Source organism: Nerophis ophidion, linkage group LG28, assembly GCF_033978795.1.
Source record: "Nerophis ophidion isolate RoL-2023_Sa linkage group LG28, RoL_Noph_v1.0, whole genome shotgun sequence".
In the NCBI taxonomy this organism is placed as follows: domain Eukaryota; kingdom Metazoa; phylum Chordata; class Actinopteri; order Syngnathiformes; family Syngnathidae; genus Nerophis; species Nerophis ophidion.
In genome coordinates, this window is record NC_084638.1 from 13,352,361 (window position 1) to 13,373,394 (window position 21,034).

Genomic DNA, 21,034 nt, shown 5'->3' on the forward strand with positions numbered 1-21,034 from the left:
GGCCACACACCTCCGATTGTGCGGCTAACCGTGGACGACCCACGCCAGTTGTGCTACAATTGGAAACCGCCTTGTGCGGCGATTGCCACAATAACCAAACCCCAATGAGAGCATGACCTGTTTTTTTTTAATGTAAACAAACGACACTTCTTGTTTATTTATCATTTTAGGAGTCGATGCGTATGATCTACATCAGTCGTTCTTAACCAGGGTTCGGTGAGTCGACCTCAGGGGTTCGGCGGAGATCAAAACACTCCCGACTCTTCGTGTAAATACAAACTTCTCCATGTTTGCAAGTTACAGATACGGCACAGCTGACTGATTTGCAGGTTTGTAATTTGTTGTGAGTTTATGCACTGTTTTAGTTTGGTTGTTTGAACAAGGTGATGTTCATGCACGGTTCATTTTGTGCACCAGTAAAATAAATATGGCCACCTATTAGTATGGGGAACATATTCACCATTATTTAGTTGCTTATTAACATGCAAATTAGTAACATATTGGTTCTTAACTTAGGGGGCGGCATGGCGTTTAACTTGCACTTACAGATTTAGTGACAGTGGTTTTCTGAAGCCCATGTGGTGATATCCATTAGAGGTTGATGTCGGTTTTTGATACGGCGCCATCTGAGGGATCGTAGGTCACGGTCATTCAATGTTGGTTTCCGGCCATGCCGCTTACGAGGAGTGAATTCTCCAGATTCTCTGAACCTTTTGATGATATTATGGACCGTAGATGTTGAAATCCCTAAATTTCTTGCAATTGCACTTTGAGAAACGTTGTTCTTAAACTGTTTGACTATTTGCTCACGCAGTTGTGGACAAAGGGGTGTACCTCGCCCCATCCTTTCTTGTGAAAGACTGAGCATTTTTTGGGAAACTGTTTTTATACCCATACATGGCACCCACCTGTTCCCTATTAGCCTGCACACCTGTGGGATGTTCCAAATAAGTGCTTGATGAGCATTCTGCAGTTATTATGTGGGCCTACCGAGGATGTCGTAGTGGTTTGTGTTGTGGTTTGTTACAGATACGGCAACAGCTGACTGATTTGCAGGTGTGTAATTTGTTGTGAGTTTATGCACTGTCTTAGTTTTGTTGTTTGAACAAGATTGATGTTCATGCACGGTTGATTTTGTCCACCGGTAAAATAAGTATGGCCACCCTTTTAGTTTGGGGAACATATTCAACATCAATTAGTTGCTAATTAACATGCAAATTAGTAACATATTGGTTCTTAACTTGCACTTACAGATGTAGCGACAAACTGTATTTAGTGACAGTGGTTTTCTGAAGCCCATGTGGTGATATCCATTAGAGATTGATGTCGGTTTTTTATACAGCGCAATCTGAGGGACCGTAGGTCACGGTCATTCAATGTTGGTTTCCGCCCATGCCGCTTACGTGGAGTGATTTCTCCAGATTCTCTGAACCTTTTGATGATATTATGGACCGTAGATGTTGAAATCCCTAAATTTCTTGCAATTGCACTTTGAGAAACGTTGTTCTTAAACTGTTTGACTATTTGCTCACGCAGTTGTGGACAAAGGGGTGTACCTCGCCCCATCCTTTCTTGTAAAAGACTGAGCATTTTTTGGGAAACTGTTTTTATACCCATACATGGCACCCACCTGTTCCCAATTAGCCTGCACACCTGTGGGATGTTCCAAATAAGTGCTTGATGAGCATTCTGCAGTTATTATGTGGGCCTACCGAGGATGTCGTAGTGGTTTGTGTTGTGGTTTGTTACAGATACGGCAACAGCTGACTGATTTGCAGGTGTGTAATTTGTTGTGAGTTTATGCACTGTCTTAGTTTTGTTGTTTGAACAAGATTGATGTTCATGCACGGTTGATTTTGTCCACCGGTAAAATAAGTATGGCCACCCTTTAGTTTGGGGAACATATTCAACATCAATTAGTTGCTAATTAACATGCAAATTAGTAACATATTGGTTCTTAACTTGCACTTACAGATGTAGCGACAAACTGTATTTAGTGACAGTGGTTTTCTGAAGCCCATGTGGTGATATCCATTAGAGGTTGATGTCGGTTTTTGATACGGCGCCATCTGAGGGATCGTAGGTCACGGTCATTCAATGTTGGTTTCCGGCCATGCCGCTTACGAGGAGTGATTTCTCCAGATTCTCTGAACCTTTTGATGATATTATGGACCGTAGATGTTGAAATCCCTAAATTTCTTGCAATTGCACTTTGAGAAACGTTGTTCTTAAACTGTTTGACTATTTGCTCACGCAGTTGTGGACAAAGGGGTGTACCTCGCCCCATCCTTTCTTGTGAAAGACTGAGCATTTTTTGGGAAACTGTTTTTATACCCATACATGGCACCCACCTGTTCCCTATTAGCCTGCACACCTGTGGGATGTTCCAAATAAGTGCTTGATGAGCATTCTGCAGTTATTATGTGGGCCTACCGAGGATGTCGTAGTGGTTTGTGTTGTGGTTTGTTACAGATACGGCAACAGCTGACTGATTTGCAGGTGTGTAATTTGTTGTGAGTTTATGCACTGTCTTAGTTTTGTTGTTTGAACAAGATTGATGTTCATGCACGGTTGATTTTGTCCACCGGTAAAATAAGTATGGCCACCCTTTAGTTTGGGGAACATATTCAACATCAATTAGTTGCTAATTAACATGCAAATTAGTAACATATTGGTTCTTAACTTGCACTTACAGATGTAGCGACAAACTGTATTTAGTGACAGTGGTTTTCTGAAGCCCATGTGGTGATATCATTAGAGATTGATGTCGGTTTTTTATACAGCGCAATCTGAGGGACCGTAGGTCACGGTCATTCAATGTTGGTTTCCGGCCATGCCGCTTACGTGGAGTGATTTCTCCAGATTCTCTGAACCTTTTGATGATATTATGGACCGTAGATGTTGAAATCCCTAAATTTCTTGCAATTGCACTTTGAGAAACGTTGTTCTTAAACTGTTTGACTATTTGCTCACGCAGTTGTGGACAAAGGGGTGTACCTCGCCCCATCCTTTCTTGTAAAAGACTGGGCATTTTTTGGGAAACTGTTTTTATACCCATACATGGCACCCACCTGTTCCCTATTAGCCTGCACACCTGTGGGATGTTCCAAATAAGTGCTTGATGAGCATTCTGCAGTTATTATGTGGGCCTACCAAGGATGTCGTAGTGGTTTGTGTTGTGGTTTGTTACAGATACGGCAACAGCTGACTGATTTGCAGGTGTGTAATTTGTTGTGAGTTTATGCACTGTCTTAGTTTTGTTGTTTGAACAAGATTGATGTTCATGCACGGTTGATTTTGTCCACCGGTAAAATAAGTATGGCCACCCTTTAGTTTGGGGAACATATTCAACATCAATTAGTTGCTAATTAACATGCAAATTAGTAACATATTGGTTCTTAACTTGCACTAACAGATGTAGCGACAAACTGTGTTTAGTGACAGTGGTTTTCTGAAGCCCATGTGGTGATATCCATTAGAGATTGATGTCGGTTTTTTATACAGCGCAATCTGAGGGACTGTAGGTCACGGTCATTCAATGTTGGTTTCCGGCCATGCCGCTTACGTGGAGTGATTTCTCCAGATTCTCTGAACCTTTTGATGATATTATGGACCGTAGATGTTGAAATCCCTAAATTTTTTGCAATTGCACTTTGAGAAACGTTGTTCTTAAACTGTTTTACTATTTGCTCACGCAGTTGTGGACAAAGGGGTGTACCTCGCCTCATCCTTTCTTGTGAAAGACTGAGCATTTTTTGGGAAACTGTTTTTGTACCCAATCATGGCACCCACCTGTTCCCAATTAGCCTGCACACCTGTGGGATGTTCCAAATAAGTGTTTGATGAGAATTCTGTAGTTATTTGCGAAAATATGTTGTCTTTGTAGCATATTCAACTGATATGGGTTGAAAATGATTTGCAAATCCTTTTATTCCGTTTATATTTACATCTAACACAATTTCCCCACTCATAGGGAAATGGTTTTTGTATATATATATATATATATATATATATATATATATATATATATATATATATATATATATATATATATATATATATATACATATATATATATATATATATATATATATATAATAAAATCGGGATGATATAGCCTCTTGTGTTTTTTCATATATATATATATATATATATATATATATATATATATATATATATATACACAGTGGGGCAAATTTAGTCAGACTCTCTCCCACTTAAAATGATGACAGAGGTCTGTAATTTTCATCATAGGTACACTTCAACTGTGAGAGACATGTTACAGATACGGCAACAGCTGACTGATTTGCAGGTGTGTAATTTGTTGTGAGTTTATGCACTGTCTTAGTTTTGTTTTTTGAACGAGGTGATGTTCATGCACGATTGATTTTGTGCACCAGTAAAATAAATATGGCCACCCTTTAGTATGGGGAACATATTCACCATTAATTAGTTGCTTATTAACATGCAAATTAGTAACATATTGGTTCTTAACTTAGGGGGCGGCATGACGTAGTGTGTAGAGCGGCCATGCCAGAAACCTGAGGGTTGCAGGTTCGCTTCCCACCCATTGACATCCAAATTGCTGCCGTTGTGTCCTTGGGAAGGACACTTCACCCTTGCCCCCGGTGCCGCTCACACTGGTGAATGAATGATGAATGAATGATTGGTGGTGGTCGGAGGGGCCGTAGGCGCAAACTGGCAGCCACGCTTCCGTCAGTCTACCCCAGGGCAGCTGTGGCTACAAATGTAGCTTACCACCACCAGGTGTGAATGAATGATGGGTTCCCACTTCTCTGTGAGCATCTAACAATAGAAAAGCGCAATATAAATATAATCCATTGGGCTTCACGGTGGCAGAGGGGTTAGTGCGTCTGCCGCACAATACGAAGGTTCTGCAGTCCTGGGTTCAAATCCAGGCTCGGGATCTTTCTGTGTGGAGTTTGCATGTTCTCCCCGTGAATGCGTGGGTTCCCTCCGGGTACTCCGGCTTCCTCCCACCTCCAAAGACATGCACCTGGGGATAGGTTGATTGGCAACACTAAAAATTGGCCCTAGTGTGTGAATGTGAGTGTGAGTGTTGTCTGTCTATCTGTGTTGGCCCTGTGATGAGGTGGCGACTTGTCCAGGGTGTACCCCGCCTTCCGCCCGATTGTAGCTGAGATAGGCGCCAGCGCCCCCCGTGACCCCGAAAGGGAATAAGCGGTAGAAAATGGATGGATGGATGGATAAGTACTAATTAATGCCTTGTTCGGCATGGCCTTATTATAACCCTAACCCTTTAATCCTGACCCTAAGCCTAATCAAATAACTAACATATTCTATTACTTAGAATATGTTACCCTAGTGTCCAAATATCTCAAAATTACGTCTTTGTTACTTAGACTATGTTCCCCTATACTAAAGTGTTACCAAAAACATACAACTTTGTCTTGAATTTGACAAAAAAACATTTTATTTTTCACTAAAGAAGAGTTCGGTTAATGCGCATATGAAACTGGTGGGGTTCAGTGCCTCCAACAAGGTTAAGAACCACTGATCTAGATTAACAACAAGCGTTTTGGAATTCCCGTGCATCCACTACGTCTGAATGCAACACTATGGAACGATGACAGCACTTGTGATTGTTTCCTTGATACACAATGGAGCAGCATACATTAGTAGCAAATGTAGCGGGAGGCGAAGTGCACTAAACAGCGTGCCGGTGTTGTACCGAAATCTGTTACCCATCGGAATTTGTAACTCCAGGGGGCGATGTTCCGATGGCGTTTGTTTGATGGTTAAACGGCAAGGCCAAAGAGGAGGAGAAGAAGAACGCTTGCGTAAATGGCGTAAACTATCCTGAAATTATGACAACTGACGTTTCATTCAATGATAGCTTTTAATCCGGAAAATGTATGCGTGTGAGAGAATATCAACAACTGATACAATGGACTCATACTATAAAGAAAGTAAGTCATTGATTTCAAGAACCTGTGTAATTTATTAATGCTGAAATTCTGACAACTGACGTTTCAGCATTAAGGATAATTTACGCCATTTACGCAAGCGTTCTTCTTCTCCTCTTCTTTGGCCTTGCCGTTTAACCATCAAACAAACGCCTTAAGGATAGTTTACGCCATTTACGCAAGCGTTCTTCTTCTCCTCTTTGGCCTTGCAGTTTAACCATCAAACAAACGCCTTAAGGATAGTTTACGCCATTTACGCAAGCGTTCTTCTTCTCTTCTTTGGCCTTGCCGTTTAACCATTAAACAAACGCCTTAAGGATAGTTTACGCCATTTACGCAAGCGTTCTTCTTCTCTTCTTTGGCCTTGCCGTTTAACCATCGAACAAACGTCTTAAGGATAATTTACGCCATTTACGCAAGCGTTCTTCTTCTCCTCTTTGGCCTTGCCGTTTAACCATCAAACAAACGCCTTAAAGATAGTTTACGCCATTTACGCAAGCGTTCTTCTTCTCCTCCTCTTTAGCGTTGCCGTTTAACCATCAAACAAACGCCTTAAGGATAGTTTACACCATTTACGCAAGCGTTCTTCTCCTCTTTGGCCTGGCCGTTTAACCATCAAACAAACGCCTTAAGGATAGTTTAAGCCATTTTTCGCAAGCGTTCTTCTTCTTCTCCTCCTCTTTGGCCTTGCCGTTTAACCATCAAACAAACGCCTTAAAGATAGTTTACGCCATTTACGCAAGCTTTCTTCTTCTCCTCTTCTTTGGCCTTGCCGTTTAACCATCAAACAAACGCCTTTTACGCAAGCTTTCTTCTTCTCCTCTTCTTTGGCCTTGCCGTTTAACCATCAAACAAACGCCTTAAGGATAGTTTACACCATTTACGCAAGCGTTCTTCTTCTCCTCTTTGGCCTTGCCGTTTAACCATCAAACAAACACCTTAATGATAATTTACGCAAGCGTTCTTCTCCTCCTCTTTGGCCTTGCCGTTTAACCATAAAACAAACGCCTTAAAGATAATTTACGCCATTTACGCAAGCGTTCTTCTTCTGTTCTACTTTGGCCTTGCCGTTTAACCATCAAACAAACGCCTTAAAGATAGTTTACGCCATTTACGCAAGCGTTCTTCTTCTCTTCTTTGGCCTTGCCGTTTAACCATCAAACAAACGCCTTAAGGATAGTTTACGCCATTTACGCAAGCGTTCTTCTTCTCCTCTTTAGCCTTGCCGTTTATCCATCAAACGCCTTAAGAATAGTTTACGCCATTTACGCAAGCGTTCTTCTCCTCTTTAGCCTTGCCGTTTAACCATTAAACAAACGCCTTAAGGATAGTTTACGCAAGCGTTCTTCTTCTCCTCTTTGGCCTTGCCGTTTAACCATCAAACAAACGCCTTAAGGATAGTTTACGCCATTTACGCAAGCGTTCTTCTCCTCCTACTCTTTGGCCTTGCCGTTTAACCATCAAACAAACGCCTTAAGGATAGTTTACGCCATTTACGCAAGCGTTCTTCTTCTCCTCTTTGGTCTTGCCGTTTAACCATCAAACAAACATCTTAATGATAATTTACGCAAGCGTTCTTCTCCTCCTCTTTGGCCTTGCCATTTAACCATCAAACAAACGCCTTAAGGATAGTTTACGCCATTTACGCAAGCGTTCTTCTTCTCCTCTTTAGCCTTGCCGTTTAACCATTAAACAAACGCCTTAAGGATAGTTTACGCAAGCGTTCTTCTTCTCCTCTTTGGCCTTGCCGTTTAACCATCAAACAAACGCCTTAAGGATAGTTTACGCCATTTACGCAAGCGTTCTTCTCCTCCTACTCTTTGGCCTTGCCGTTTAACCATCAAACAAACGCCTTAAGGATAGTTTACGCCATTTACGCAAGCGTTCTTCTTCTCTTTGGTCTTGCCGTTTAACCATCAAACAAACGCCTTAAGGATAGTTTACGCCATTTACGCAAGCGTTCTTCTCCTCCTACTCTTTGGCCTTGCCGTTTAACCATCAAACAAACGCCTTAAGGATAGTTTACGCCATTTACGCAAGCGTTCTTCTTCTCTTTGGTCTTGCCGTTTAACCATCAAACAAACACCTTAATGATAATTTACGCAAGCGTTCTTCTCCTCCTCTTTGGCCTTGCCGTTTAACCATCAAACAAACGCCTTAAAGATAGTTTACGCCATTTACGTAAGCGTTCTTCTTCTCCTCTTCTTTGGCCTTGCCGTTTAACCATCAAACAAACGCCTTAAAGATAGTTTACGCCATTTACGTAAGCGTTTTTCTTCTCCTCTTCTTTGGCCTTGCCGTTTAACCATCAAACAAACGCCTTAAGGATAGTTTACGCCATTTACGCAAGCGTTCTTCTTCTCTTTGGTCTTGCCGTTTAACCATCAAACAAACGCCTTAATGATAATGTAAGCAAGCGTTCTTCTCCTCCTCTTTGGCCTTGCCGTTTAACCATCAAACAAACGCCTTAAGGATAGTTTACGCCATTTACGCAAGCGTTCTTCTTCTCCTCTTTGGCCTTGCCGTTTAACCATCAAACAAACGCCATGGGAACATCGCCCCCTGGAGTTACAAATTCCGATGGGTAACAGATTTCGGTACAACACCGGTCAAGACTGTATTTTGTTCCCATCCGCAGCCGGTGGGGGATTGGCAGCGTATTTCCGTAAATCGGCTAACAAGCCGTGCTATCCTATTGATCTAGCAGCGCTAATTAGCATGTTGACATGCTGCTGTTGTACGCACGATACCAATTTGAGCAATTTTGTATAAAGCACAATCTTTTTGCAAATTGCTTCCAACTTGTACCCGTGATCTTGTCCTTTCGGTCATAACCCAGAGCTCATGACCATAGGTGAGGATGGGTACGTAGATCGACCGGTAAATAAGTCGCTATTGTTGGATATTAATTTAAACCATAACCAATCAATATAGATCAATATCAAATAGATTTTGTCTCAAAGTAGGTGTACTGTCACGACCAGTCACATCATTTTGAGTTTTTTTGGTGTTTTAGTTCTTGTCTTGCGCTCCTATTTTAGTGGCTTTTCCTGTTTTGTCGGTATGTTCCTGTGGCAGGTTCATGTCTTCCTTAGAGCGCTATTCCCCGCACCTGCTTTGTTTTAGCAATCAAGAATATTTCTGTTGTTGCATGTCATGTACGGGTGTACTTTGTGGACGCCGTCTCTGCTCCACACGCTGCAAGTCTTTGCTGTCGTCCAGCATTCTGTTTTTGTTTACTTTGTAGCCAGTCCAGTTTTAGTTTCGTTCTGCATAGCCATCTTAGCTTTAATGCCTTTTTTTAGAGGCACTCACCTGTTTTTTAATTTTTGGTTGAAGCATTAGATACCTTTTTTACCTGCATGCTGCCTCCTGCTGCCTCACGACAAACCATTATTGTTTCACACGACGTGTTGTCGACCTCTACAAAGCAATTCGCTACCGGCTGCCACCTACTAATATTGAGTAGAATAACATGGTTACTCTGCCAAACTCTAGACACTCAACAACAGCACATTATTGGTAGATTATATATACTGGTTTGCGAAAAATATTTTTAACCCAAATATGCTGTCATTACCAATATCTGTTACAGATATGAATGTCTCATTTTCTGTGCAGTCCATACACAAGCCTGTATATGTCCCACTTGTATCATCTGTTGTTATAGCATTTTCAATGAGTCTGGAATCGACTTTGTTTCCATGCTCTAAATTAGTCCGATTTCTCAAATAATCGGTCCCAAAAGAAGCATTCTGTTGGTGCGCTCCAGTTGTCGGATTTTCCGATTTGGAGTTTCAACTTGAGCGCCCCTCTAATTTCCGGCTCTGAAAGATGGAGCATACTCACCACCCTCGGAGTTCGTATAAAACAGGGGTCGGGAAACCTTTTTGGCTGAAATATTTTCAAATGTATTTCCCTTGAGAGCCATGTAATATTTTTTAACACTGAATACAACTAAATGCGTGCATTTTAAGTAAGACCGACAATTTTAAGTCTCTTATTCTTTCTAATATTGTTATTTCGAAGCTAACCCATGATAAATGAAATAGTTCTTACCATCAATGCGACTTTTTGAACAGGTGTGGAAGAAAACGGATGGATGGATTCAAATGCATGAGAATGTTTTATATTTAAACCATTATTTTTAACACTTGTGATTGATTACCAGCAAATTATTCATCACTTATCGTATTAAGCAATGTCAGCTAAGATTTATCTGAACGCCAGATGCAGTCATCAAAAGAGCCACATCTGGCTCGGGGGCCATAGGTTCCCTACCCTTGGTTTAAAAGATGGCGGAATCGATTCAATTAAATTCAGGAACGATCTTAATTTTTTCAACAATGCGATGTGAAGCGATTCATTGAGTTGAAATCAATTCAGTAATTTTTCAACAGTGTTATCTGTTATTAACACCTCTGATTAGTTATGGTCGCAGTTAATCAGCCATATACGACGTATTGTTGTACGTTTATTTGGTAACGTCACTGTAGCGCAGGGGTAGGGAACCTATGGCTCGCGAGCCAGATGTGGCTCTTTTGATGACTGCATCTGGCTCTCAGATAAATCTGAGCTGACATTGCTTAACACAAGTGTAATTAATAATTCCACTTGTCATTACAGTGTTAAAAATAATGTTCAAAATATAAAACATTCTCATGCATTTTTAATCCATCCATCCGGTTTCTACCACACCTGTTCAAGAAGTTGCGTTAATGGTAAGAAGTTATTTATTTATTATTGGTTAGTGTGGAGCTGGCCCTCCTGGGGGTTCTTCAGACAATATTGTTTTATTTTTCAATAAGTCTCTCAGTTGCTTTCCAGCATTTGTATTTTTCTCTTTCGTTCTCGCTCGCGCTCTGGCTCCAGCACCAACACCGTCTCTCTTCCTGGCTGCTGCTAATAACAGAGCGACAGGTGATTAGATAACAAGGCCCGGGTGGTCCATCTACCCACCTGTCGCTGATTTCGAGGCCGGTCCTGGCACACCCCAGTTTGCTGCAGGCCACGCCCCCTCCACAGTTATCTTAAGAATAACAATGTTATTACAAAGAATGAGAGACCTATTATACTCAAGAAATGTCGGTCTTACTTAAAAATGCACGTGTTTAGTTGTGTTCAGTGTTAAGAAAAAATATTATATGGCTCTTACGGAAATACATTTTAAAATATTTGACTTTTTGGCTCTCTCAGCCAAAAAGGTTCCCGACCCCTGTTGTAGCGTAAACTACATATATTTTATGTGGTATATACGGCGTGTGTAAAGTAAAGGTTGCAGAAAAACTTAGCATATTTTCCCGTAAGTTGTTCATGTTCAGACAAGAAAAGCGCAAAAACGGCTTTCGTTGTTTCGATATCTGACATCGTGACGTGAACACTCACAACTCGGCTGTGAAGTCACATCCAGCTCCAACTTCGAACTTATGAAGTAACTGGAACGCGGCAAAGATCCGTGTACGTCGCGGTCATCTGTTTTTCCTTTGGAAGGGAAAAATTATTTGACGTAAAAATAGTTCTTGGTTTTTTTTCGTTTGATAGTAAAAGGTGAACCGGACTGTTAACCAAATTTGTTATTGTGAATAAAATGGGAATTAAAAAGAGTGGAAAACTCTTTTCTCTATTCCGCGTTCAATGTTCAGTGTCTCCTCAGTACCTTTGTCTGTGACTGATCGGGGACAACTGATGAAGAACGGTGTCATCATAACAAGTTTGTCGCTGTCAAGATTTTCCTTCCGTTTTTATATTATCCATAGACATGGAAAGTGACACATTTATTTGGTTCTCCATCGAGCTGGCAAAAGTGTATGTACATTGCGGTGTTTGGGCACGAACGAGCGGTCTTTTGCTTCATACTTAAAACTCCTTCCATCAATCCACAAATTATTGATTGAACTTTGAGACATTCGAAAATTTCCTTTCCAGTCTTTCCAGTCCGCATCCAATCCAGCAATTCCGTGACCTATTTGGTGCTAGTGTCATGTTTTTAGCGCACTCTGAGATACTTTTTTAATGCGGTTTGCTATTTAACATCAACATAGTAATTAGAGACGTAATATAAGTGGCAATATTACGGCGGACATCAGGTAAAAAAAAATAAAAATATGTTGATTTGCCGCAAATATGCCTTGTTTTGGTGTAAAGTCATGGGTCAACCGGAAAAACAATACAATAATCTGTACTTGCACAATATGTCCATCATGTCCTCATGTGTAATGTTTAAATTATTTTCCAATTTTTTCGGACTACAATGTGCTATAATGTTATATTTATGTGTGTATGTATATATTCATAGGCATGCATATATGCATCTGTGTGGATATATATACATATACATAGATACATCTCTCATCTCTATCCTTTTTTTTTACTATTTATATTACCATATTGTATATGCACCTTAGGAAGATCTGCTCCAATTTCGTTGTTCTTTGAACCTGTTCATTGCAATAATGACCATTCAACTCTATTCTACTTAAAGGAAATAAGTGCCCCCAATGTACGGAAGGGATACAGTGTATGGCCCATAATTGCATTAAGGAATGCGCATAGACACTGCAATTTCATATGTAGGTGTGAAAATACAAATAACCAAACTATTTGAGAAATCAGACTAATTTAGTGCATGGAAACATAGTCAATGTCGACAAATGTTATTGTTTGGGCCTTTTCAGCCTCCGACGCCTCCTTGCTAAAGTGTCCATTTGAGAGCAACTCATTGTGTTAGTTCTGTCAGAAGTACTCTGTGTTCCGACATCTGACCCGGACTTGCACACTTCTCACTTGAACTACACTTTAAACATATTAACGTGGGGCTTAGATGGCTGCAGGTAGTCTGGTCGCTGCCTAAGAAGCGCACTTCACGACCAAGTGTCGTATTTTTCAGGAATATGAATGTTTTTACCATGCGTTTGTTGACTGACAACTATTTTTGTGTCTCAGGGGTTGAGTGAGCATTCTTGAGGGCAACAGAGCGATGATGCCCACCTAAAGATATCTTGATCACATGGGTAAGATCTTTTACTTCTGTTATACCCTAATGTGCTATTTATTTGTCAGAAGTGATGTTTGGATGTGTTTAGTGCTGGTCATCAATTTGCACCTGCCAACTTGGCCTGAGCCGCCGATACATTTTACTGGACGATATATTTTCCCACTAAGGGTGGAACTACCGTATTTCCTTGAATTACCGCCGGGGCGCTAATTAATTCAAAACCTCTTCTCACTCCTGCGCTTATCAAAGGCATGCGGTAAAAGTAAGCATGCGCTAATTATTTTAAAATCCCTTCTCACTCCAGCACTTACCAAAGGTATGCAGTAAAAAAATGAGTGTGATGTTAGCTTGGACCTTAAATTCTACTGAATAGCTCTTAAAGGGGGCGGTATAGCTCGGTTGGTAGAGTGGCCGTGCCAGCAATTTGAGGGTTGCAGGTTCGATTCCCGCTTCCGCCATCCTAGTCACTGCCGTTGTGTCCTTGGGCAAGACACTTTACCCACCTGCTCCCAGTGCCACCCACACTGGTTTAAATGTAACCTAGATATTGGGTGTCACTATGTAAAGCGCTTTGAGTCACTAGAGAAAAGCGCTATATAAACATAATTCACTTCACTTCACTTAAAGGCCTACTGAAATGAGATTTTCTTATTTAAACGGGGATCGCAGGTCCATTCTATGTGTCATACTTAGGGGTGTAACGGTACACAAAAATTTCGGTTCGGTACGTACCTCGGTTCAGAGGTCACGGTTCGGTTCATTTTCGGTACAGTAAGATAACAACAAAATATACATTTTTTGGTTATTTATTTACCAAATTTGTAAACAATGGCATAACATACATATATACACACAGGGTCCATTGCCAGGGTTAATACACACATAACAAATATAAAATAAAAACTAAATAAGATAAGGCTCAGAATGGTTTCTTAACACAACCTTTCTACATATAAAGTGCTTTTTTTGATTGATTGATTGATTGATTGATTGATTGATGGAGACTTTTATTAGTAGATTGCACAGTTCAGAACATATTCCGTACAATTGACCACTAAATGCTAACACCCCAATAAGTTTTTCACCTTGTTTCAGTCGGGGTCCACGTTCATCAACACTGCCCGCCGTTTTTTTTTTTTTGACATTTTCCATAAATATTGATGTTAAAGGTTTCTTTTTTTGTGAAGAAATGTTTAGAATGAAGTTGATGAATCCAGATGGATCTCTATTACAATCCCCAAAGAGGGCACTTTAAGTTGATGATTACTTCTATGTGTAGAAATCTTTAATTTGAATTGAATCACTTGTTTATTTTTCAACAAGTTTTTAGTTATTTTTATATCTTTCTTTCCAAATAGATAAAGAAAGACAACTGTTATACAATTTAATAACTCAGAAACTGATGACATAGTGCTGTATTTTACTTCTTTATCTCTTTTTTTCAACCAAAAATGCTTTGCTCTGATTAGGGGGTACTTAAATTAAAAAAATTTTCACAGGGGGTACATCACTGAAAAAAGGTTGAGAACCACTGTGTTATGAGAGTAGCGCGCGTGTGTGTGTGTGTGTGTGTGTGTGTGTGTGTGTGTGTGTGTGTGTGTGTGTGTGTGTGTGTGGCCCTTTATAATGGGACAGCATGTGACGTCATAGTGTGCAAGCGAACCTGGTGAGGGAGCGTAGCGTGAGTGCGGGGAGTGCCTAGTGTTTTGTTGGATTGGCTGTGTGCAAGACCTTAATAAAGCCACGATTTGCAATTAATTGCCGGACTCATCATTTACCCTGGAGTCCGGAACTGTGACCCACTGCCGTGTAGAGTGAAGGGTTGTGCGCACAAGGGAGACACTATGGGAGCCGGAAGCAGGAAAGGTGCAACACATGCTTGACGTGTTGTCAGAAGCAGCTGCTGAACAATCTTGGCAAACCTCTGTCCTCCATTGTTGTATCACGCAGCCAAAGTGTTCCCAAACGGGAGATCTTAACGTGGCAGCTCTGGCTTTTACATGTTGTCCTAGCCTGCTAGCATGTCTACTCGTTCGGTACACCTCTGAACCGAAACCAACGTACCGAAACGGTTCAATACAAATACACGTACCGTTACACCCCTAGTTCATACTTGATCATTTCGCGATATTGCCATATTTTTGCTGAAAGGATTTAGTAGAGAACATCCACGATAAAGTTTGCAACTTTCGGTAGCTAACAGAAAAGCCCTGCCTTTACCGGAAGTCGCAGACGATGACGTCACATGTTGATGGCTCCTCACATATTCACATTGTTTTTAATGGGAGCCTCCAACAAAAACAGCTGTTCGGACCGAGAAAACGACAATTTCCCCATTAATTTGAGCGAGGATGAAAAATTTGTGTTTGAGGATATTGATAGCGACGGACTAGGAAAAAAAAAAAACGCGATTGCATTGGGACGAATTCAGATGTTTTCAGAGACATATATTAGGAAAATTCTGGGAAATCCCTTATTTTTCTATTGTGTTGCTAGTGTTTTACTGAGTTTAACAGTACCTGATAGTCGGAGGTGTGTGTCCACGGGTGTCTTGACGCCAATGTCTCAGGGAAGTCGACGGCAGCTTTATGGACGGCACAAGCTTAGCTTTATTCCGGTAAGAAGCGACTTTTTACCACAATTTTCTCACCGAAACACATTCGGTCAGGATCCATGTTCGCTTGACCGCTGTGATCCATAGTCAAGTTTCACGTCCGGGAATTTTAAGCAAGGAATCACAGTGTGTTTGTGTGGTTAAAGGCTAAAGCTTCCCAACTCCATCTTTCTACTTTGACTTCTCCAATATTAATTGAACAAATTGCAAAAGATTCAGCAACACAGAGCTCCAAAATACTGTGTAATTATGCTGTTAAAGCAGATGACTTTTAGCTGTGTGTGTGTGCAGCGCTCATATTTCCTAACAGTCTGTGACGTCACGCATACACGTCATCATTACGCGACGTTTTCAAGAAGAAACTCCCGGGAAATAAAAAATTGCAATTAAGTAAACTAAAAAGGCCGTATTGGCATGTGTTGCAATGTTAATATTTCATCATTGATACATAAACTATCAGACTGCGTGGTCGGTAGTAGTGGCTTTCAGTAGGCCTTTAATCTTCTTCTCTTTATGCGATTTCAAATTATTCATCCATCCATCATCTTCTGCTTATCCGAGGCCGGGTCGCGGGGGCAACAGCCTAAGCAGGGAAACCCAGACTTCCCTCTCCCCAGCCACTTCGTCTAGCTCTTCCCGGGGGATCCCGAGGCGTTCCCAGGCCAGCCGGGAGACATAGTCTTCCCAACGTGTCCTGGGTCTTCCCCGTGGCCTCCTACCGGTTGGACATGCCCTAAACACCTCCCTAGGGAGGCGTTCGGGTGGCATCCTGACCAGATGTCCGAACCACCTAATTTCAAATTACCGGTATTGAAATCAGCCTCCTCCATTTTGAAAATGATGTCACGAGTTTGACCAGGCGCTAATACTAAACATGCACTAATTATTTTGGGAAGCGAGTTTGACCCGGCAGTAATTCAAGGCAGGCACATACTACATGCTCTGTGGCAATTCAAGGAAATACGGTATTTGTTTTAAAGGGGAACATTATCACCAAACCTATGCAAGCGTCAATATATACCTTGATGTTGCAGAAAAAAGACCATGTATTTTGTTAACCGATTTCCGAACTCTAAATGGGTGAATTTTGGCAAATTAAACGCCTTTCTGTTTATCGGTCTTTTAGCGATGACGTCAGAACGTGACGTCACCGAGGTAACACACCCGCCATATTCATTTTCACATTACAAACACTGGGTCTCAGCTCTGTTATTTTCCGTTTTTTCAACTATTTTTTGGAACCTTGGAGACATCATGCCTCGTCGGTGTGTTTTCGGAGGGTATAACAACACTAACAGGGAGGGATTCAAGTTGCACCACTGGCAGGAAATCTGCCGCCAGACAGACATGGCACAGAGCTGTATGAATAACCTGCAGATGCATTTGCAACGATTAAGTCAACGAAATCACAAAGGTGAGTTTTGTTGATGTTGTTGACTTATGTGCTAATAAGACATATTTGGTCACGGCATGACTGCCAGCTAATCGATGCTAACATGCTACGCTAATCGATGCTAACATGCTATTTACGCTAGCTGTATGTGCATTTGAAACTAGATACCCACATTTAATGCGAAACAAACACTTACCAATCGACGGATTTAATTTGCTCAGTGTCACAAGATGCGAAAGTCCTTATCGTTTGGTCCGCACATTTTACCGGCGATGCTAATAAGGCAGCCATGCTATGGGCCACTTCATTAGCTACACCCACGCTATGGCCGAATAGCGTCAATAGCTATTCGCGCAATAGCTTTAATTTCTTCTTCAATTTCGTTTTCGCTATCTGCCTCCATACTCCGACCATCTGTTTCAATACATGCGTAATCTGTTGAATCGCTTAAGCCGCTGAAATCCGAGTCTGAATCCGGGCTAATGTCGCTATATCTTGCTGTGGTAACCGCCATGTTGTTTGTATTGGCAGCACTGTATGACGTCACAGGGAAATGGACAGTCTCATCGCAAATAGCGAAAACCAAGAACTTTAAAGCTTTTTTTAGGGGTATTCCGGGAGGTGTAAAATTTTGAAAAAAACTTAGAAAAATAAAACAAGCCACTGGGAACTGATTATTGTTTTTAACCCTTTTGAAATTGTGATAATGTTCCCCTTTAACAACAATTTCATTTGATATTTGTGGTTGCTGATACGATTCAGGGCCAATATAGTTTTTTTTTTTAGAACGATACAATTCGAAACGATTGTCCGAGTCAAAATGGATACATCAACTTTTTAGCAAAAAAACAGCTCAGTGTGACTGAAATAAATAGTTGATACTGGACACTGCAGGTGAAGTTTTCTATATTCCCGTTATTTTGTGTAAAATAGTTATGTATAAATGATTTATGGATGTAAACAAAAATGAATGGCCAACGCATTCACATTGTATTTGAATAAAGTGCAAGCAAATCTTTACGTTGAATTAACGAGGGGAAACATTTTCTGCTCACATTTTCAACATTTAAGCCATTTTCAATAAAAGTACAATAACCAATATGTTAAAAGTAGATTTACCTGCTAAATAAAGTTGCCCGTCCCGGCCATACAGTATCTGTTCTCCGCTCTGGCATCAATGACTGACAGTGTCCCAGATGTGCGGAATCATCCCTGTTGATGGTGATGGCCCCTCACTTCCTAATTTCCATAGCCTCCTTCATTCATCTCTTCTATTTATTTATTCCTCATGAAATAAATTCTCCTTGTGTTCCGTAAGTCGGTGCCTCATCGTAACTTGTTCTGCTGTCCCTTCTGGTGTGGTTGTTGCGGCTTTAAATGATCATGTTGTGGCGTTTGTATTTCTTTGGGTTTTAATTGTGCTGTAACTGAAAGTTGTTGTGTTGCTTGTCCCTTTCGGGCTCACGATGGGGCTGGAGCCTATCCCAGCTGCACTTGGGCAGAATGCCTCTCAATAAGAAGGTCCTGGGTTCGATTCCCAGGCTGAGGTTCTTTCTGTGTGGAATTTACATGTTCTCCCTGTGACTGCGTGGGTTCCCTCCGGGTACTCCGGCTTCCTCCCACCTCCAAAGACACGCCCCTGGGGATAGGTTGATTGGCAACACTAAATTGGCCCTAGTGTGTGAAAGTGAGTGTGAATGTTGTTTATCTGTGTGGGCCCCGTGGTGATGTGGCGACTTGACCAATTATTGATGTTGTCTTGTGGTGTTTGCGTTCGTTATGACCTTTCTCGAGCACCGTAGCTATCCACCATTTTTGTTTTGAGGATGTCACAGACTGGCAAATAGACTTGACATTTAACTTACCTAATTTTTTTAATTCAAAAATTCACACAGAGTTTGCCGTTCTTAACAAGTCCAATGTTTTCCTTTTTTCTGTATGGATTAAATAGATCAATTCCCTATAGGGCTGGGCGATATGGCCTTTTATTAATATTTCTATTTCTAAGCCATGTTACGATACACGATATATATCTCAATATTTTGCCTTATAGCCTTGAATGAACCCTTGACACATAAAGTCACAGCAGTACGATGATTCTATGTGTCTACATTAAAACATTCTTGTTCATACTGCATTAATATGTGCTCATTTTAAACTTTCATGCAGAGAAAAAAAACACAATTAAGTTAATTTACCAAAACTCTATTCATTAAACAATGTTTGTGCTACTGCTCAAGTCGCGTCATTTCAAAACAGAAATTACAAGATTGTCAGAGACATTTTAAAACAAGCTATTAATGCACTTTTGTGCATGATGTCACTAAGATGACATATCAAAACCACACTAAAATAAAGTGCACTTTTTGTACAGAATGCAACTACAATAGTTTGAAAAAAATAAAGTGCACATTTGTGCATGATGTCATACAAGATATTTCAATAACTGTCAAATAAAAATGAGCTGCATAATAGGAAATCAAATAGTGTATGTCCTTTGCTATGTGGTAGGTTCCTGCGGACGTTATCTCCTTCTGTTGTTGACTATTTTTTTTCAGACGGTGTTGATTTGGAAATGGTTGCTTCGGCATTTTGTGGGTATTAGAGATGCACGGTTTGCCGTCTCATCCGCGGATAAACCGCGGGTCGGGCGGGTGACATGACAAAAAAATAGATTTTAATTAGATTCGGGCGGGTGGCGGTTGAATCATCCGGAAATATTTGGGTTGGGGGTGCGGGGGTGTAAAATATATTCAGGAAGTTTCACGGATACAAAGGATTATGGGTATTTGTTGTGTTGCGTTTATGTTGTGTTACTGTGAGGATGTTCTCTCGAAATGTGTTTGTCAATCTTGTTTGGTGTGGCTTCACAGCGCGGCGCATATTAGTAAGTGTTAAAGTTGTTTATATCACAACCATAAGTGTACTCTGTATCACCCAGTATGCATTTCACTCTTGTACGTGTGATTACGGAAGCTGCACACAACATGTTGCCGGAGTAACAATCGGATTGTACATGTTGTTGAAGGTGTCAAAGGCAATGGCCTCACAGCACGCCCATATTCTTGTCATCAGGATGAACGCAAATTGGATAATCGCGAGAACGCTAGCGGCTCCAATTGTCTTCATTACTCTGTGAAACGGGTTTCAATAGCTCTGTGAGTGGTAAAGGTGGCCGACCTCTGATGTATTTCAGCAGGCGGTTGTGGTTCTGATAAAGTGTTGGTTCGGGTGGACGGCGGGTGGATGACGACTTTGGTGATGCTGTTACGGATGATATAATTGCCTATCCGCGCATCTCTAGTGGGAATGGCACCGAACGTAGATGTTGACATGCGGAGTTTCAAGCACTCTTTATTCTCTACCGGGTGACTTTTCAAATTATGCTACAAATTAGCAGTAGGTGCTGCTTTTTGTAACAACACTTTTGCCGCATACTTGTTCGACATCTTCCCGCTTGAAGCCAAACCACCGTGAAAAAAAGCCTGTAGCGTAATGCCCGCAGCCAAAAGCAACTGCGTGAGAACGCACACTCGAATATCACGATAGTCATTTTCTATACCGCACAGAGACAAACCTGCAATACATCGAGTATATTTGATTTATCGCCCAACCCTAATTCCCTATATAGTACGGTGTTTCCCACAGGTCAGGCATCTATTTTTTGGTGGTGTGGTCGGGCGGCTGGGGTGGGGTGGGGGGGTGATGTTAGGGCGGTGGCAGCGGCGGCGATGACCAAGAAGATTGCGGAGTTGGAATATAATTACAACAATTTATGTGCATATTTATATAATATTTACATAATATGTAACTACAAGCTTCATTCACGGACAGAGTCCAATTGCTTTTATGAGCGGTCGAGCGAGTCAAAAGCCCAAAAAATATATATATTATGTTTTTTTAATTTTTTAAATTTTTATTTTATTTTATTTGTGGCGGCCGTAATTCTTTCGTGGCGGCCCGCCACAAATGAATGTGTGGGGAAACCCTGTAGTATAATTCGATCTATCGATATATTAATCAATTGTTACATCTCTGTCCCACAAATGATTGCCAATAAACTATATTATTTTCAGCATTATATT

At 41.0% G+C, this 21,034-nt stretch overlaps 2 protein-coding genes across 12 annotated transcripts in view; one reads left to right on the forward strand and one right to left on the reverse strand.

Moving 5' to 3' along the window:
* The window catches only part of LOC133545573 (zinc finger protein OZF-like), a 538,609-nt gene that overhangs the window by 253,413 nt on the left and 264,162 nt on the right, over positions 1 to 21,034 (reverse strand). The gene's annotated exons all lie outside the window — the stretch shown is intronic.
* LOC133545580 (F-box-like/WD repeat-containing protein TBL1XR1) overlaps positions 1 to 21,034 on the forward strand; it is a 110,915-nt gene that overhangs the window by 822 nt on the left and 89,059 nt on the right. For 5 of the 10 annotated variants that reach the window (XM_061891310.1, XM_061891309.1, XM_061891314.1 and 2 more), the window contains exon 2: positions 12,891 to 12,958. The gene's annotated coding sequence lies outside the window, so the exon portion shown is untranslated. Of the gene's footprint in view, positions 1 to 170; positions 330 to 4,254; positions 4,313 to 12,890; positions 12,959 to 21,034 lie in introns of all 10 variants that reach the window. The other 5 variants (XM_061891311.1, XM_061891306.1, XM_061891313.1 and 2 more) reach the window with 3 other exon arrangements.